This window comes from Engystomops pustulosus, chromosome 5 (assembly GCF_040894005.1).
Source record: "Engystomops pustulosus chromosome 5, aEngPut4.maternal, whole genome shotgun sequence".
In the NCBI taxonomy this organism is placed as follows: Eukaryota; Metazoa; Chordata; class Amphibia; order Anura; family Leptodactylidae; genus Engystomops; species Engystomops pustulosus.
In genome coordinates this window covers 128,177,434-128,193,884 of record NC_092415.1, presented here as the reverse complement: position 1 = coordinate 128,193,884, position 16,451 = coordinate 128,177,434, and the positions used below count along the sequence as shown (strand labels likewise).

The 16,451-nt window shown below is 46.0% G+C and overlaps 1 protein-coding gene across 1 annotated transcript in view; it reads left to right on the top strand.

The window, feature by feature from the left end:
• The window catches only part of MTRR (5-methyltetrahydrofolate-homocysteine methyltransferase reductase), a 517,819-nt gene that overhangs the window by 8,726 nt on the left and 492,642 nt on the right, over positions 1–16,451 (top strand). The window lies entirely within an intron of this gene.

Here is a 16,451-nt window from a genome sequence, read left to right as displayed (position 1 = left end):
AATAAAGTATAAAAAACATGAAAACACCAAAAAAACCTACATATTTTGGTAACAATTTGTACAGTTAATCAAAGGATGCAGTAAAATCTGTATGCAGTAAAAAAAAAAACACTTTCGATAATATCTGATTCTAAATTAAATATCTTCATAAAACATTTCTTAAAAAAAACAATCCAAAAAGTTATGTGCTCCAAAATCATACCACTGCAAAAAAACACCTCTTTTTGCAAAAAATAAGCCCTCAACCAGCTCTGTCAACAAACATACAAATGCAGAATTTACCATGTATACTCAGGGTTGATTCTAGCATATTTGCTGCCTGAGGCGAATATTACAATGCCGCCCTCCCCTTGGTAATTTAATGTCCCGCCCACAGCACCGCTATGGACCTTTGGAAATATAGGCTAGAGTTTGCTGACAGTACAAAGCCTACAGAAGGTCCACACACTCTACAACCTAGGAATGCAAAAATGAATTGCACTTTGAGTGAAGTGCTTGGCTTTGTGCCGTACATATGGTATGTGGGGAGACAAGCCACCCATGGTCCTAAATATAGGAACCAAGGTTGGTGATGGACTAAGTGACATAAATGAGGACAACACAGTTGGTAGCTATTGCCCTTGAACCAACTGTTTTCTTAGTTAAGGTGTTGTGTCATGTCCTATAATCCACTTGCACCAAGGCCTGAAATTCGTCCGAAGACACGTCACCTAAACATAATAGCACGTCACATGTCGGGTGTGGGTGCATGAGAGGGCTCATGGGCTGAGTCCTCTCATAGCCGGTAAGTCTTTGCTGTATTTTGCAGCAAAGGCTTACCGGTATCACCCACGATCGTTGCTGGCACCGCCCATCGCCATCAGCAAAGCTGCCGGCAGCTTCAAAAGAATGTCGGCACCATCTTGGCAGAGATCATCGCTCCCAGTGATGTCATCAGGGGCGGCGATCGGTCGCCATTACAGCCCAAAGTCTTCTGAAGACCCTAGGCTTTCTAGTTTTAACTCATTCATTACAATGTTGGCAGTATATGGTAGGATCGATCAGCCTACCTAGAGTTAACGTACCCTAGGGAGTCTGAAAAATAGTACAAACAAAAAAAAGTAAAAAAAAAAATATAATAAAAAACCCTAAAAATTTAAATCACCCCTTTCCCTAGAACTGTTATAAATATAAATAAAAAGTAAAAATTATAAACACTAAAAATGGTAGCATTGAAAACATCATCACAAGTCGCAAAAAATTATACCACCCACAGCTCTGTACAACGAAGTATGAAAAGGTTATTAGCGCCAGAAGATGGCAAAATAAAACTTTTTTGTAAATGTATGAAAACATTATAAAACCTATACAAATTTGGTATCCCAGTGATTGTACCATCCCAAAGAATAAAGTAGACATGTCATTTGGGGCATACAGTGAAATCTGTAAAATCCGAGCCCACAAGAAAACGGCGCAAATGCGTTTTTTCACCAATTTCACTGCATTTGGAATTTTTTCCCACTTCCCAATACATGGAATATTAAATACCATCATTTTGAAGTGCAATTTGTTACGCAGAAAACAAGCCATCACACAGCTCTGTATATGGAAAAATAAAAAAGTTATAGAAGGTGGGGAGTGAAAAATATAAGCACAAAATCGAAAAAGGACTGCAGCGGGAAGGGGTTAAAACATCTAGTTTGCATATATTGTGACAGTACACCTAATGGACATTTTGCACATTACACCTTACAGATTGATTTTTTTTTTTTCTGATTGGCTGTTGAATTTGTGTGCAGTTTCCACCTAGGTCCAACATATCAGCCATAATTAATAGCTACATTTAGTGGTGTCTTAGATCTCACTATTATGCACTGCTTTGATTTCTGATTGATGAAAAATGTTTGACTTTATTCCTCACTAACAGGCCACAACTGTATGTGTTAACCACATAATTTGTTTATTAACATTGTTTTTCTACACAATTTTCTCCAAATGTATTATTAACCCTTCCCACTCCCGCTTTGCGACAGGGTGAAACATCAATGGGACAGGTTAGGTTCGCCAGCCGACACACACCTGATGACATCACAGGATCAATCTGATAGGTCCTGTGACGTCGATCGCCACCATTGGTCAGTCAATACAGACTGGTCAGTGACAGCAATCTGTGACGCTGGGGGGCAGATCTTACTAGCCCCACGCTCTCCAACATTGGCATTTTGTGTTTGGTGGTGTTGGAGAGAGGAGTGCTAGCAATCTGTCCCATTAGTGTTCCCTAAAACACACTATTACCCCACCCCACCCCCATTGTCTGTTCCCTTCCCGCCAACAACCGCACATTTAAGTGTGATCTGTTTGGAGTAGTATTAGTCGTTGGAGGAGGAGTAGTCATGTGGAGGTGGAGTAGTTCTGTGGAGGAGGAGTGCGGAGTGCAGGGGTGGTTGTGTTCTATGCCCATCATTGTTGTTTTCCCTGTGTCAGGTCAGAGAAAATCATAGCCCGGAAAACATACACGGCATTGAAGGCATTTAGTTATATTGCCTCCGATACGGAGTCCGCTAGTAGGGACATTGTCCATTTTATTTGTCCACCTCGTCCTCACAAAGTGACCCCAAGGAACTCCGAGAACTCCGAGAAGGTTTTGTATGAAGGGCTTTGGGATTTATCACACCTCCCTGTATGTATAATTTTACCTTGAACGATTTACCCTGGCAGGATACTCCCACACAGCTTAATCATCATGCTGCATGCTGCAACTTCCCTGCTGAGCTCTGTCGTGTGCCCAATCTGTAGATTATTGCCACATATGGGGTATTGCCGTGCCTGGGATTTTTGGAGTTTGTCTCCCGGGGCAGGAGCTGGGCACAAGATGACATAATGGATATTTTGTACTATTCACTATCCATCATGCATTATTCTTGGGGTCCACTTGTGGGGTTAAATGCTCACTACACCCCTAGATTAATTCATAAAGGGGTGTACTTTCTAAAATAGGGTCAGTTTTCAGGGGTTTCTACTGTACTGATCCCTATGGGAAAAATAAAATGGCTCCCACTGAGACGAAGAGCGCCCGGTTTCGGAGGAGGTTCCATCATGTCTGAGGAAGGAGGAACCTCCTCCGAAACGTCACGACACACCAGGCGTTCTTCGTCTCAGTGGGAGCCATTACCATTCAGTGTGGACTTATTAATGGACTATGGCACAGTTTGCCAAAGTATGGTGATGTATTGTGGCCTTATATGTTTTTTTATCAAGCTATATATAAAGAATTATTGAATATTTCCGTGGTCTCATTGATATATTTTTTGCATGCTACAGTTTTACAAGGAGTGAGAGCCTTGCATAATGAGACCGCTGTTCACATTACATTTTTAAATCAGAACCTCAGGGGCACCTCAATACCAGTCTAGTGAAAATGGTGCTCCAAAACCTATAAGTTTGGCAAAATACATTGGCACTAACAAAGCATATTTGAGTAAATAAAATGTAATTATTACTCTGCACTATTCACTTTGTATAACATTTGAGCCAGGATCTTAGATGTTAAAATGCTCATACAACCCTAGATAAGTTCTTTAAGGGGTGCCCTTTCCAAAAATGTTGTCACTTCTTGGGGGTTTTCTATTGTACTGGTACCACAGGGGCACCCCAAAACTAGTCTAACGGAGCACCAAAAGCAAAATATCGCTCCTTCCCTTCTTAGCCCTGTTCCCAGCCTTTCTATTAATGGCACAAATGGGGTATTGCCATACTCAGGACAAACCAAAGAATGGTTTATGGGGTGTTTGTTTATAGTGACATGAGTTGGGCACAATAAATTTTGCACTAAAATGGTATTTTTCAGATAAAAATGCAATTTTTACTCTGAACCATTTACTTTGTATTTTGGCCAGCATGTTGGGCATTTAAATGCGCACAACAATCCCAGATAAGTTCTTTAAAGGGTATCCAAAATGGTGTCACTTCTCTGGGATTTCTATTGTATTGGTACCTCTTGCGCTCTGTGAACATGACATGGCCCTCCAATCCAAACTTGTGAAAACGGAGGTCCAAAAGCTAAATTTCGCTTTTTCCCTTCTCAGCCCTCCTATGTTCCTAGCCTGACTATTATTGGCACCTATGGGGCATTGCCGTACTTGGGACAAACCAAAGAATGATTTATGGGGTGTTTGTCTAAAATGGCATGATTTGATCACAACATATTTGGTACTAAAATGGCATTTTTGAGCTAAAAATTTAGCCTTAAAGGGGTATTCCAAGTTCGGCAAATTAATGTTATTGTTTGTGTGATGAAAAATTCAAAATTTTTCCAATACACTTTCTGTATCAATTCCTCATGGTTCTCTAGATCTGTTTGCTGTCATTCTGTAGAAATCTTCAATGTTTATTTCCAGTGAACACAAATCTGACCATGGTCACATAGGTGCACAGCTCGTTAGAATCAAAAAGAGTAATCAGAGCTGTGTGATATATAACGAGACGTGCACCTGTGTGACCATGGTCAGATTTCTGTACACTGGAAGTAAGCAATGAAGCTTTCTATAGAAGGACAGCAATCAGAGATCTGGAAACTCATGAGGAATGGATACAGAAAGTATATTAGGAAATTGTATAACTATTCAACAGCAATTACTTGTTTAAAGTACAAACAGGCTACGTCCTTATGGGGTTAAGATATATTCATTTTAACTCAATATAATAAGGAACTATTTTTAAATTCTTCCCATTGTCATTTTGATTTGTTAATGGTTTCTGTATAACCTGTGCTTCATAAAAATGTTAAAATATGTTATAAGTAAGGACTTTTGTCTGAAACACATCAACATGTGACCTGCTTATCTATATGGCTTTTATATGAGATAATAAAAAAATGGATTTTAGAAGATCTACCGTATATACTCGAGTATAAGCTGGCCCGAGTATAAGCCAAGACTGGGAAAACCTATTGACTCGAGTATAAGCTGAGGGTGGGAAATGCATTGGTCACAGCCACCCAGTATATACCCAGCAAGCCCCCAGTAGCCTATAGCCTGCCCCCTGTAGTATACAGCCAGCCTGCCCCCCTGTAGTATACAGACAGCCCCCTGTAGTATACAGACAGCCCCCTTTAGTATACAGCCAGCCCAGACAGCCCCCTGTAGTATACAGCCAGCCCAGGCAGCCCCCTGTAGTATACAGCCAGCCCAGGCAGCCCCCTGTAGTATACAGCCAGCCCAGGCAGCCCCCTGTAGTATACAGCCAGCCCAGGCAGCCCCCTGTAGTATACAGCCAGCCCAGGCAGCCCCCTGTAGTATACAGCCAGCCCAGACAGCCCCCTGTAGTATACAGCCAGCCCAGACAGCCCCCTGTAGAATACAGCAAACCCAGCCCAGCCAGCCAGCACTTAAATTTAAAAAAAACTTATACAGGCGGTCCACTACTTAAGAACACTCGACTTACATACAACCCCTAGTTACAAACGGACCTCTGGATATTGGTAATTTATTGTACTTTAGTCCTAGGCTACAATAAACAGCTGTAACAGTTATCACAGGTGTCTGTAATTAAGCTTTAGTGTTAATCCCGATTCTTATGACAACCCAAAATTTTTAAAATCCAATTGTCACAGAGACCAAAAAAGTTCTGTCTGGGCTTACAATGATAAAATATACTGTTCCGACTTACATACAAATTCAACTTAAGAACAAACCTACAGACCTTATCTTGTATGTAACACGGGGACTGCCTGTATACTCACCCTCCGTCGACCCCCGATGCTCAGCGCGGCTCCCCGATGTTGGCGTGGCTCCTCTATTGTCTTCCTCTTTGGACTTCTGTAAAGGCCATGTCTCTAGCGGCAGGCGCATACTATGACACGGCTGCTGATGGTGTCATAGTATGTGCCGGCTGGCAGATAACGTGGCTGCGTCTATGTCGGCTGTTACAGAAGACCGAAGACAGAAGAGGAGTCGTGGGGAAGACAAAAGAGCTCTGACATCGGGGAGCCGTGCTGAGCAACAGGGCAATAAGAGGGTGAGTATATAAGTTTATTTTTTTTAATTGACTCATGTATAAGCCGAGGTGAGGTTTTTCAGCACATTTTTTGTGCTGAAAAACTCGGCTTATACACAAGTATATAAGGATATGCAGGTGCTGGACTCTTTTCTTCTTTTGAAATTTATTTTGCTATATTCTGACACTAATTTTACACACTTTGGCATACAGAGCTGTGTAAGGTTGTAAGGTGTAAGATTTTTACTTCACTTTTATGTTTGAGGGTGCAATGTTTAGATAGCCCATGATTCAGAACTTTGTGTCTGATATTGAACCTATGTTGGTTCACTCTACAATGTAGGGCTTGTGTGGTTCTTCCAACATATTGGAGGCCACACTCGCACTCAATGAGATTAAACATTAGGTTAAATATTTCCCCTGTGTTATTAGATTTGAAGAAGTCGGACGTTTTTATCATGTGGCAACATAAACACTGGGGTTTCCTACATTCGGAGCTGTCTTTACGAGTGGTCAATGGTTCAGTATTTATTTTGTACTGTTTTGGGATACTGTTTATTTTTCACTGTAGGGGCTCTCCTGTATATGCAAGATATTTAGTCTGGTACAACTTTAGTTAATACTGGGCCTGATTTTATAAAGGCCCAATGTTTTTTTCAAAATGCTCAGGATACTCAGGATCTTTACTATAAGTAGTAATGAATTTTAATTGGTAAGATGCTTCTTCGTTGTTTTCATTTGTTCTTTTTTGGTTGAAGACTTTTCTTGTGACTATACTGACTTGCTATCTCGATGGCGTCGGCAATCAATGTGTTTGGGTACTTTCTTTCTTTAAACCGTTTCTCTAGGATGCGGCATTGTTGTTTATATATCTGGGTATCAGAGCAATTTCTTCTGAGGTGCCTGAATTGGCTGTATGGGATGTTACAGAGCCACTTCCTATGGTGGCTGCTATTATAGTCTAAGTATCTGTTCATGTCTACTTTAAAAAAAAAAAAAAAAAAGCAGCTGTCATGAATTCCTTATCATTATTTCCTATATCCAGATCTAGGAATTCCACTTTTTCTGGGCTATGGTGTGGAGTGAAAATCAGCCCCCAATTGTTGTTATTAATTTTTGCAAAAAACTGTTGTAGAGATGTACTTTTGCCCTGCCAAACTATAAACAAGGCGTCGATGTACCTTTTATACAGTTTAAGTCTCCCTAGATGTATTGTTTCAGGTATGATAAAGATGTTCTCAAATATATACATAAATAAATTAGCATACGATGGAGCTACTTTAGTCCCCATAGCTGTACAATTTTGCTGATGGAATATGCTCTTTCCATTTGTAAAATAATTATTCTTTAAGATAAAGGAGAGACTCTCCATCAGGAATTGTTTCTGAATATTTAAAATATTTTTGTCCTCTTGGAGAACGATTTTGATGCATGCTAGACCTAAGGAGTGTTCGATGTTGGTGTATAAGGCTGTCACATTGAGGATGGCTAGTATGAAGTCTTTTTCCCAAGGGATTTCATTTTGAATCTTCATGAGTTGTGATGAGTCTCTAAGAGTCTCTAAGATAACTGTTCATGTTTATAATGGGAGAAGTTACTAGTAAGACAGTTGGTGTTTCAGATGATTGGACAGCCATGGGGAGAAGTGAGACTTTTGTGGATTTTTGGTAGAAGTATGGTTTGCTTGGGTTTTCGATTAGGAGAATTTTTTTTTTCTTTTTTTTGTCCAGGATGCCTATTTTTGGCTAGTGTTTTATAAATCTCTATATTCTTTTTCTAGCTGAGGGAATGGGTCTTCTTTTAGTTCCTTATAATACATGGTGTCTGATAAAATGCGTGTGGCTTCACTTTCATATTAGTTAAATTCCAAAATCACAGTATTTTTCTACTGACCTAAAGACAAGGTTGCTATTTTTGGCTAGTTGTTTAAGGGCTGTGGACTTTTCCCGGGAAAGATTAGTAGTATGGTTCTGTGTGACCCCTTTTCTAGTTTTGTGTCTGTTTTTACCATATCTTGGGTTCTTCTTATTCTTAGTTAGTTCCTGGAGGTCGTTCAGTATTAAGTCATAAAATGTTTTTATAAAGTGACTTTGTTTGTGACTGGGATAGAAAGTGCTGGGTGGTTGAACTTTCATATGTGTATGTTGTCACGGGTGGTCCCGCAACCTATGTCGCGGGTCGTGGGCTCACCCGTGCTCCTATGCCCCCCTCACTTGTCCCGGCTCCCGACTCGCTCCCCTCCGCTGTCCACAGGCGTACACGACTGCAAGGACGCTCGGCGCGGCAACTTCTCCAAATTTAAAGGGCCAGCGCGCCATTAATTGGCGCTGGCCATTTCACTAAATTCTATATAAGCCTGCCTCTTCCTGCAAGCCCCTGCCGGATCTTCGTGCCTAGCTCCCTAGAGAAAGCTTTGTCTGTGCCTTGTGCTGTTTCTGTGAATTCCCGCAGTGACCCCGGTTCAGTTTCTGACTTTGCTCCTTTGCCGCCTGCCCTGACCTATTGCCACGTCTCCGTCTACGATACTGTGCTGCCTGTCCTGACATCCTGCCTGTCCCTGACTACGAGATTGCCTTTGGTGTATGTACCTCGACCTTGGCTGCCACTGCGGACAAGTCACGCCCGTGGAACGACCTGATGGTACCACGCCGCAACAAGTCAAACCCGCTTTGTGGCGGGCTCTGGTGAAAACCGGTACCACTTAGACTCCAGTCCCAGGTAGTGGCTTGTGTCATCTTCCGCAGTGGTTCAGAGGATCCACAACCTCTAAGTCTGACAGTAAGATCCGGCCATGGATCCCGCCGAGGTTCCGCTTCCCACTCGGCTGACTCGGCTACCATCGTGGTCCAGCGATTCCGGGAGATTGCCACCAAGCGCGAACAGCTGGCACAGGTGACCGCCATGCTGTCACAGCTGCTAGCCACCCAGCAACAACAACAGGTTCCTGAAACTTCTCCCGCTACCCCGGCTTGTCTTCCTGCTGTTGAACCCAGACTATGGCTGTCTATGCCCAGCAAGTATGATGGTGATCCCAAAATGTGCAGGGGCTTTATAACCCAGTGCTCCCTGCACATAGAATTCATAGCGTCTCAATTCATCACGGAGCAATCCAAGGTGGCATTCATCGTCAGCCTCATCTCTGGGAAAGCCCTGGCCTGGGCTACTCCGCTTTGGGATAGAGACGACCCAGTCACAGCTAATCTCACAGCATTTCTGGCAGAGTTCCGGTCAGTCTTTGAAGAATCTGCATGGGCCTCTTCTGCTGAGACTGCGCTGTTGAATCTACACCAGGGGAACTCGTCCATGGGAGAATACACTGTCCAGTTCCGTACCCTGGCCTCGATACTCTCCTGGAATGACACGGCCCTGTCCGCAGCTTTCAAAAAGGGACTTTCTTCTTATGTTAAGGACGCTCTGGCTGCTCGAGATCTGCCGTCTTCCCTGAGTGGTCTCATCACCTTAGCCACCTGGATTGATGAGCGTGCTGAAGAGTTGCGCCTCGAACAACCCCAAGTCCGCCCACGGCGTCTCCCTCCCCTAGCTCCTGCTTTCCAAAGACCGCTCCAGCCTCCAGTTGTACCATCTGCAGAGGAGCCTATGGAGGTGGACAGGGCCAGACTCTCTCCTCAGAAGCGTATCAGAAGATGTCAGGGAAACCTCTGTCTGTATTGTGCCAGTCCTGATCACTTCTTGGGGTCTTGTCCTATCCGTCCCCAGCATCCGTGAAACGCCAGCACCTAGGGTTCTTAGGAGAAGCGTCCCTAGATGTTACCAAAGTTTCTCCATGCCTGATGATACCGGTGCTTCTCAGCATTGGCACCAGCACCCAGATCCAGGTCTCTGCTTTCTTGGACTCCGGTTCCGCAGGGAACTTCGTGTATGGCACTCTGCTCTCCCGGCATCACATTCCCGTGGTTCGCCTTAAAAAGCCATTGGTCATCTCTTCTGTCAGTCTCTGATTGAAGGCTTCTTTACTATCCCCATAAGACGTATTATGCCCCAATACTTCTGCATCTCTGCTGCAGTGACAGGGGTCCACCTGTAGGGTTGTGCATAAAATGAAGTGGGGTTTTGGGCAATATACTGTGCAGCGCAGAGATATGTCTGGAATACAATTAAATTCAACAGCTCCTCATCACAAAAAAGTCCACAGCTCTGAGCCCTGCCGTGTCAAAATTAATTCCAGGTTGGCCCAAAAAGTCAGGGACCTGAGGGGTATAATTATCTGGGGCTACCCATGCAGGCTCAGTGGAAGCCCCAGACGCTTCTCCTGCAGAAGTCCCAGGCACTTCAATCGCAGAAGTCCCTGGAACCCTACGGCGCCTTCTTGGGGGTCCTCCCAGGACACTGGAAAATGAGCAGGAGGATGATGATAGGTAAAAGGGGACATCATCCCCACTAGCTGACTCAGTGTCAGAGGCAAGCATGTTGTATGCCTCCAACACGGTGTACGTCTTCTGAGACATTGCACACATAAAAATAAATTTTAAAAATGTGCACAAGAAAAAAAAAATAGTGAACGTACACCAGAAAAATTAGATGATGTGCGGACAAACCGCACAGATGGCACACACAAAAAATAATGTGCACCAAACTACACGGACAAGCCGCATAGATGGCACACAAAAAAAATAGTTAAGTGCACCCAACTACGGGTACACATACGGCGCTCTGGAAAAAAATATCACCAGCCACTCAACAAGAAAAAAAAGTCCACAAGAGAAAAATGAAGAAGTGGCTTGTCAGTCCTCTTCTTCTAAGTCTACCCTGCTGTCAAGGGAGGCGTAGTCTCTGAGCTGGCTCAAGACTAGCCGGTGACAGTCCTGGATGGACAAAGTTTCTCTGTGAAGGGTGAGGCACCTCCTGGCGTACCACAAGACGTCTTTGAAGCAGTTCATACAGTGCCTACAAGTAGTATTCAACCCCCTGCAGATTTAGTAGGTTTGATAAGAAGCAAATAAGTTAAAGCCTTCAAACTTCAAACAAGAGCAGGATTTATTAACAGATGCATGAATCTTAAAAACCAAAAAGTTATGTTGCTTAGTTATATTTTAATACATTTTAAACATAAAAGTGTGAGTCAATTATTATTCAACCCCTAGGTTTAATATTTTGTGGAATAACCCTTGTTTGCAATTACAGGTAATAATTGTCTTTTATAAGACTTGATCAGGCTGGCACAAGTCTCTGGAGTTATCTTGGCCCACTCCTCCATGCAGATCTTCTCCAAGTTATCTAGGTTCTTTGGGTGTCTCATGTGGACTTTAATCTTGAGCTCCTTCCACAAGTTTTCAATTGGGTTAAGGTCAGGAGACTGACTAGGCCACTGCAACACCTTAATTTTTCCCTCTTGAACCAGGCCTTGGTTTTCTTGGCTGTGTGCTTTGAGTTGTTGTCTTGTTGGAAGATGAAACGACGACGCATCTTTAGATCCTTGATGGAGGAGCGGATGTTCTTGGACAAAATCTCCAAGTAGGCCGTGCTATCCATCTTCCTATGGATGCGGACCAGATGGCCAGGCCCCTTGGCTGAGAAGCAGCCCCACAGCATGATGCTGCCACCACCATGCTTGACTGTGGGGATGGTATTCTTGGGGTCGTATGCAGTGCCATCCAGTCTCCAAACGTCACATGTGTGCTTGGCACCAAAGATCTCGATCTTGGTCTCATCAGACCAGAGAACCTTGAACCAGTCTGTCTCAGAGTCCTCCAAGTGATCATGAGCAAACTGTAAACGAGCCTTGACATGACGCTTTGAAAGTAAAGGTACCTTACGTGCTCGTCTGGAACAGAGACCATTGCGGTGGAGTACGTTACTTATGGTATTGACTGAAACCAATGTCTCCACTGCCATGAGATCTTCCCGGAGCTCCTTCCTTGTTGTCCTTGGGTTAGCCTTGACTCTTCGGACAAGCCTGGCCTTGGCACGGGAGGAAACTTTCAAAGGCTGTCCAGGCCGTGGAAGGCTAACAGTAGTTCCATAAGCCTTCCACTTCCGGATGATGCTCCCAACAGTGGAGACAGGTAGGCCCAACTCCTTGGAAAGGGTTTTGTACCCCTTGCCAGCCTTGTGACCCTCCAAGATCTTATCTCTAATGGCCTTGGAATGCTCCTTTGTCTTTCCCATGTTGACCATGTATGAGTGCTGTTCACAAGTTTGGGGAGGGTCTTAAAATAGTCAGAAAAGGCTGGAAAAATAGATAATTATTCCAAACATGTGAAGCTCATTGTTCTTTGTGCCTGAACTACTTCTTAATACTTTAGGGGAACCAAACAGAATATTGTGGTTTGAGGGGTTGAATAATAATTGACCCATACTTTTACGTTTAAAATTTATTAAAATTTAACTGAGCAACATAACTTTTTGGTTTGTAAGATTTATGCATCTGTTAATAAATCCTGCTCTTGTTTGAAGGCTGTAACCTATTTGCTTCTTATATAACCTTCTAAATCTGCAGGGGGTTGAATACTACTTGTAGACACTGTAAGACGTCAGGCATCCTGGATGGCCCCCACCGTGTGGGTGCCTTGGAACAGGCCATAAAGTGCAGCGTGGCACGTCATGGTGTTCCTGGGCACAGAAAGAAGCAGTTTGTGATCCAGAGCTTGCAACAGGCCCCGAGCAAAGGGGCATTCCCAGAACAAGTGCAATGATGTCTCCTCCACAAAGGGACACCGGGGGCAGTACTGGGTTTTGCTCAGGTTGCGGGCTGCCATAAATGACCGGGTGGGGAGGCCCCCCTGGATGACCATCCATGACAGATCCTTGTGCCAGTTGTTAAGCCTTTCACACGACATGTTGGACCACACGGTGTCCATGGTGCTGGTGGTCAGCCCCGGAACACACTCCACAAGATCCTTGGCTCTGATGACTTTGTGGATAGTTTTAGGCTTCCACAAATCCGGCTTGAGTCCCTCCAGATGTTGATCCCTCACAAATTTCACTGCCCTGGCATAGTACCAGGGAGGATCCCAGTTGTAAGGGAAGGAGCTGTTCCACTTGTCCCAACCAAGCCCCCGCCACAGGGGAAGAAGGAAAAAGCGGGACATGGACTTTCCGGCAGAGTCCCTTGGTGTTCGCAGAGTTCTTCGGACCATGTCACACACAAAAGAAATCCAAAGTAAAGTGGGGATGTCGGGGATGCCCTTACCCCCCTTGCGAGGCTCCTTGTACATGACAGATCTTTTGACTCTGTCCATCTTTGAACCCCAAACAAACTTAAACACGGTCCTGGTAATGGCCTTGCTGATTTCGGCCGTGGGAGGCCATGCCTGTGCCGTGTAGTGTAGCACAGGCAGCTCCTCGTTACGCAGGACCAATGCTTTCCCCGTGAGGGTAAGCTGTCTGAGGGCCCACAGTCCAATCCGTTGGTTTGCCTTGGCCAAGCGTTCTTGCCAAGACTTCGTGGCTGCTCTGTCTTTCCCAAACCAAACCCCCAAAACCTTGATAAAGTCTTGCTGGATGGTGAAGGGAAGAGGTGCAGAAGAAGCAGGGTGCCAGTCCCCGAAGAGCATTACCTCCGACTTCTTGCAGTTGACCTTTGCTCACGAAGCTTGTCCGAACAGCTCACACGTCTAGGCGAGTTCCGTCACCGAATGCTGGTCTGCGCAGAAGACGGTCACGTCGTCCATGTAGAGCGAGCACTTGACCTCGGCGTGTCCTGGTCCCGGTGCGGTGATCCCTCTGATCTCTCCTCTCTGCCGGATAGATTCTGCGAACAGCTCTATAACACAAACAAAGAGAAGAGGTGAAAGAGGGCAGCCTTGTCTAACCCCTTAAAGGATAGGAAAGGGGTTAGTCTTCCAGCTGTTCACCAACACCGTGCTGCAAATATCAGAATACATCAGGTTAACATAGGTACAAAACATTTTCCCCAGACCAAGCTTGCGCAGTATTTTACCCATGAATTCATGTGAGACTCGGTCGAAGGCCTTCTCCTGATCAAGGCTGACCAGGGCTGCGCGGATGCGGCGGCTTCTGATGTAATGCACCGTGTCTCTCATGAGGGCTAGACTGTCTGCAATCCTGCGGCCTGGGATGCCGCAGGTCTGGTCCGGGTGGATGATCTTCCCTATGACGCCCTTCAGTCTGTTTGCTAGGACCTTTGCCAGGATCTTGTAGTCCACGCTGAGGAGCGAGATGGGATGCCAATTCTTCAGGTCACACCTCTCTCCCTTCCGCTTGTACAAGATCGTGATCATTCCTTGCCTTCGTGATGGCGGCATACTGCCCTCCACCACCATCTCATCAAAGAGCTCCAGCAAGTCCCCCAGCGCTACATAGAGCTCTGCTGGGAGACCATCACTGCCCGGAGTCCTGCCGGGTCTAAAGGATTTAGCGGCAGAGAGCAGCTCGTCCACCGTCAAAGGGGCATCCATTGCCGTAGCACCTGCAGGATCAAAGGGGTTAGTGATACCTGCTAGGAACCTCTCGGCGGCTTCCGTGTCTGTGGTTTTCGGGGCATAGAGGCTGCTGTAGAAGTCGGCGATGACTCCCATCACTGCCTTTTTTCCCCGCTGCATGTTTCCGGCTTCGTCGTGCAGCTCAGTCAGGGGCGTGTGGCCGGCGTGGACTTTCCTGAAAAAGAAAGAGTTACACTTCTCACCCTTCTCCAGGTTGTCCATTTTGGCACGAAAGATGATTCGCTTGGATTCCTCCTCAAAGTGACTTTTCAGACGCTTCTTGGTGTCCTCCAGCTCCTCTCCCAGCCGCAGTGATGGAGGTCTTGCAGTGATCTCAGCTGACGCTGGAGCTCTTTGAAGTCCCTTTTCACTTTGGCCGACTGCCTTTGTCCTGAAAGAAACTACGCAATTCCACTTTAACATACTCCCACCATTCCCTGACAGTAGCAAACAAACATTTGTCATTCCTCAAAACCATGTAACCTCTCTAAGCTCCTCCTGCACTCCCTCCTTTTCCAGCAAGGCACAGTTCAGTTTGCAGGACCCTGGGCCAATTGGAAAACCATGGACCAGGGCGCCCCGAACCTGGACGGCCCTGTGGTCAGAGAAGAAGCAGGGGACCATAGAGTACCCACACGGCTTGATCGCTCTAGAGGTGAACACGAAGTCTATCCAGGAACGCAGTGAGCCATCGGAGCGGCTCCACGTGTAATTCACGGAGCCGCACCCCATGGAACCCACCGCGTCCTTCAGTTACCATCTCTATGAGCAGTTTGGACGTGACATCAAGCTTGCTCGAGGTGCCGGAGCTGCGCCCATCTTCCTCTATGGGGCAGTTGAAGTCTCCGTCCATTACTACGGCCCGGGTGGTGGCGAGCTGCGGTCTGAGGTTCTGGAAAAGTTCCAGACGCTCACCCTTGTCAGGGGATGAGTACACGCTAATTAGCCGCACGGGCTCACCCGCCCAGGAGCCATCTACGACCAGAAGACGGCCGCAGACTAGCTCCTGGACGTAATCAAGCGTGAAAGCGCTTCCCCTGAGAAGGATGGCGGTGCCTGCAGACTTACAGTCGCACCCCCCCCCCCCTGGACCAGTAGGACGGGCCGTGACTCCACTGCCTGGCCAGATGTTGGTAGGACCTAGAGGAGGGGAGAGCACATTCCTGCAACATAAAAACATCACCTGGTTGGGAGGCAAGAAAGGTTGGTACAGTTGAACAACGAAACTTATCTCTAATGCTTCTAACATTAATGGAGAAAATAGTTAGATTCGCCATCATGGAAAAAGAAAAAGAGGGTGGTTAGGATGGGACGATACAGCCCTAGTTACCTATCCCGTCAGGTGGCTCTGCCTGCTGGAGGATCGGGGATCCTTCTGCCATTTCCAGCATCTCGTCTATCAACGGATTGAGGGGTGCTGGCAGGTCGTGGTAGCCGGGGCTCTCAGGATAGTAGTCCTCCAGTATGTTATCGAGGTCTGCTTCCAGAGTCCGGTCTATGGTGGAGGTGGAGGGCTGTTCGTTCTCCACCAGTACTATTTTCCTGGTGGTCTCTGCTACTGGGCTCTCCACCTGTTTCCTCTTCCTTTTCTTCTTTGTCTCGGTCTCAGTGTCTGGATCTGTGGAGACAGAAGAAGAGACAAGGGCTTGGGGGGGGAGGGGGAAGTTCTCCACCGTGTAGGCTAGGGGATCAGCAGTGGGGGGAGGGGTTTGGGTTAGTGCCGCTGATTCCTGGGGGGTTTCCTTATGGGCTAGTGGCTGAACTGCTGAGACCCCGACTAGGGGGGTGATGGTGGTCTCAGTGGGGGGAAGGGAGGGTTTGGAGTTGGCCTGGGAGGGATGGAGGGAAGGTGTCACCTTCTTTGTCTAACCCGTCTGCAGTTATGACACCTTGGCGGGCTTGGCCACATTCCTGGACATCTGAGTCACCTTCTTTGATGCCTTCTTTTGTTCTGCCGGTTGTTCTTGCAGGCTTCCACCTTGCAGGCCTTCATCTGATGACCCGTCTTGCCACACTTCCTGCAGGTTTGCGGCATATCCGGATAATAGATGAGGCCGTGGGAGTTGCCCAACATGA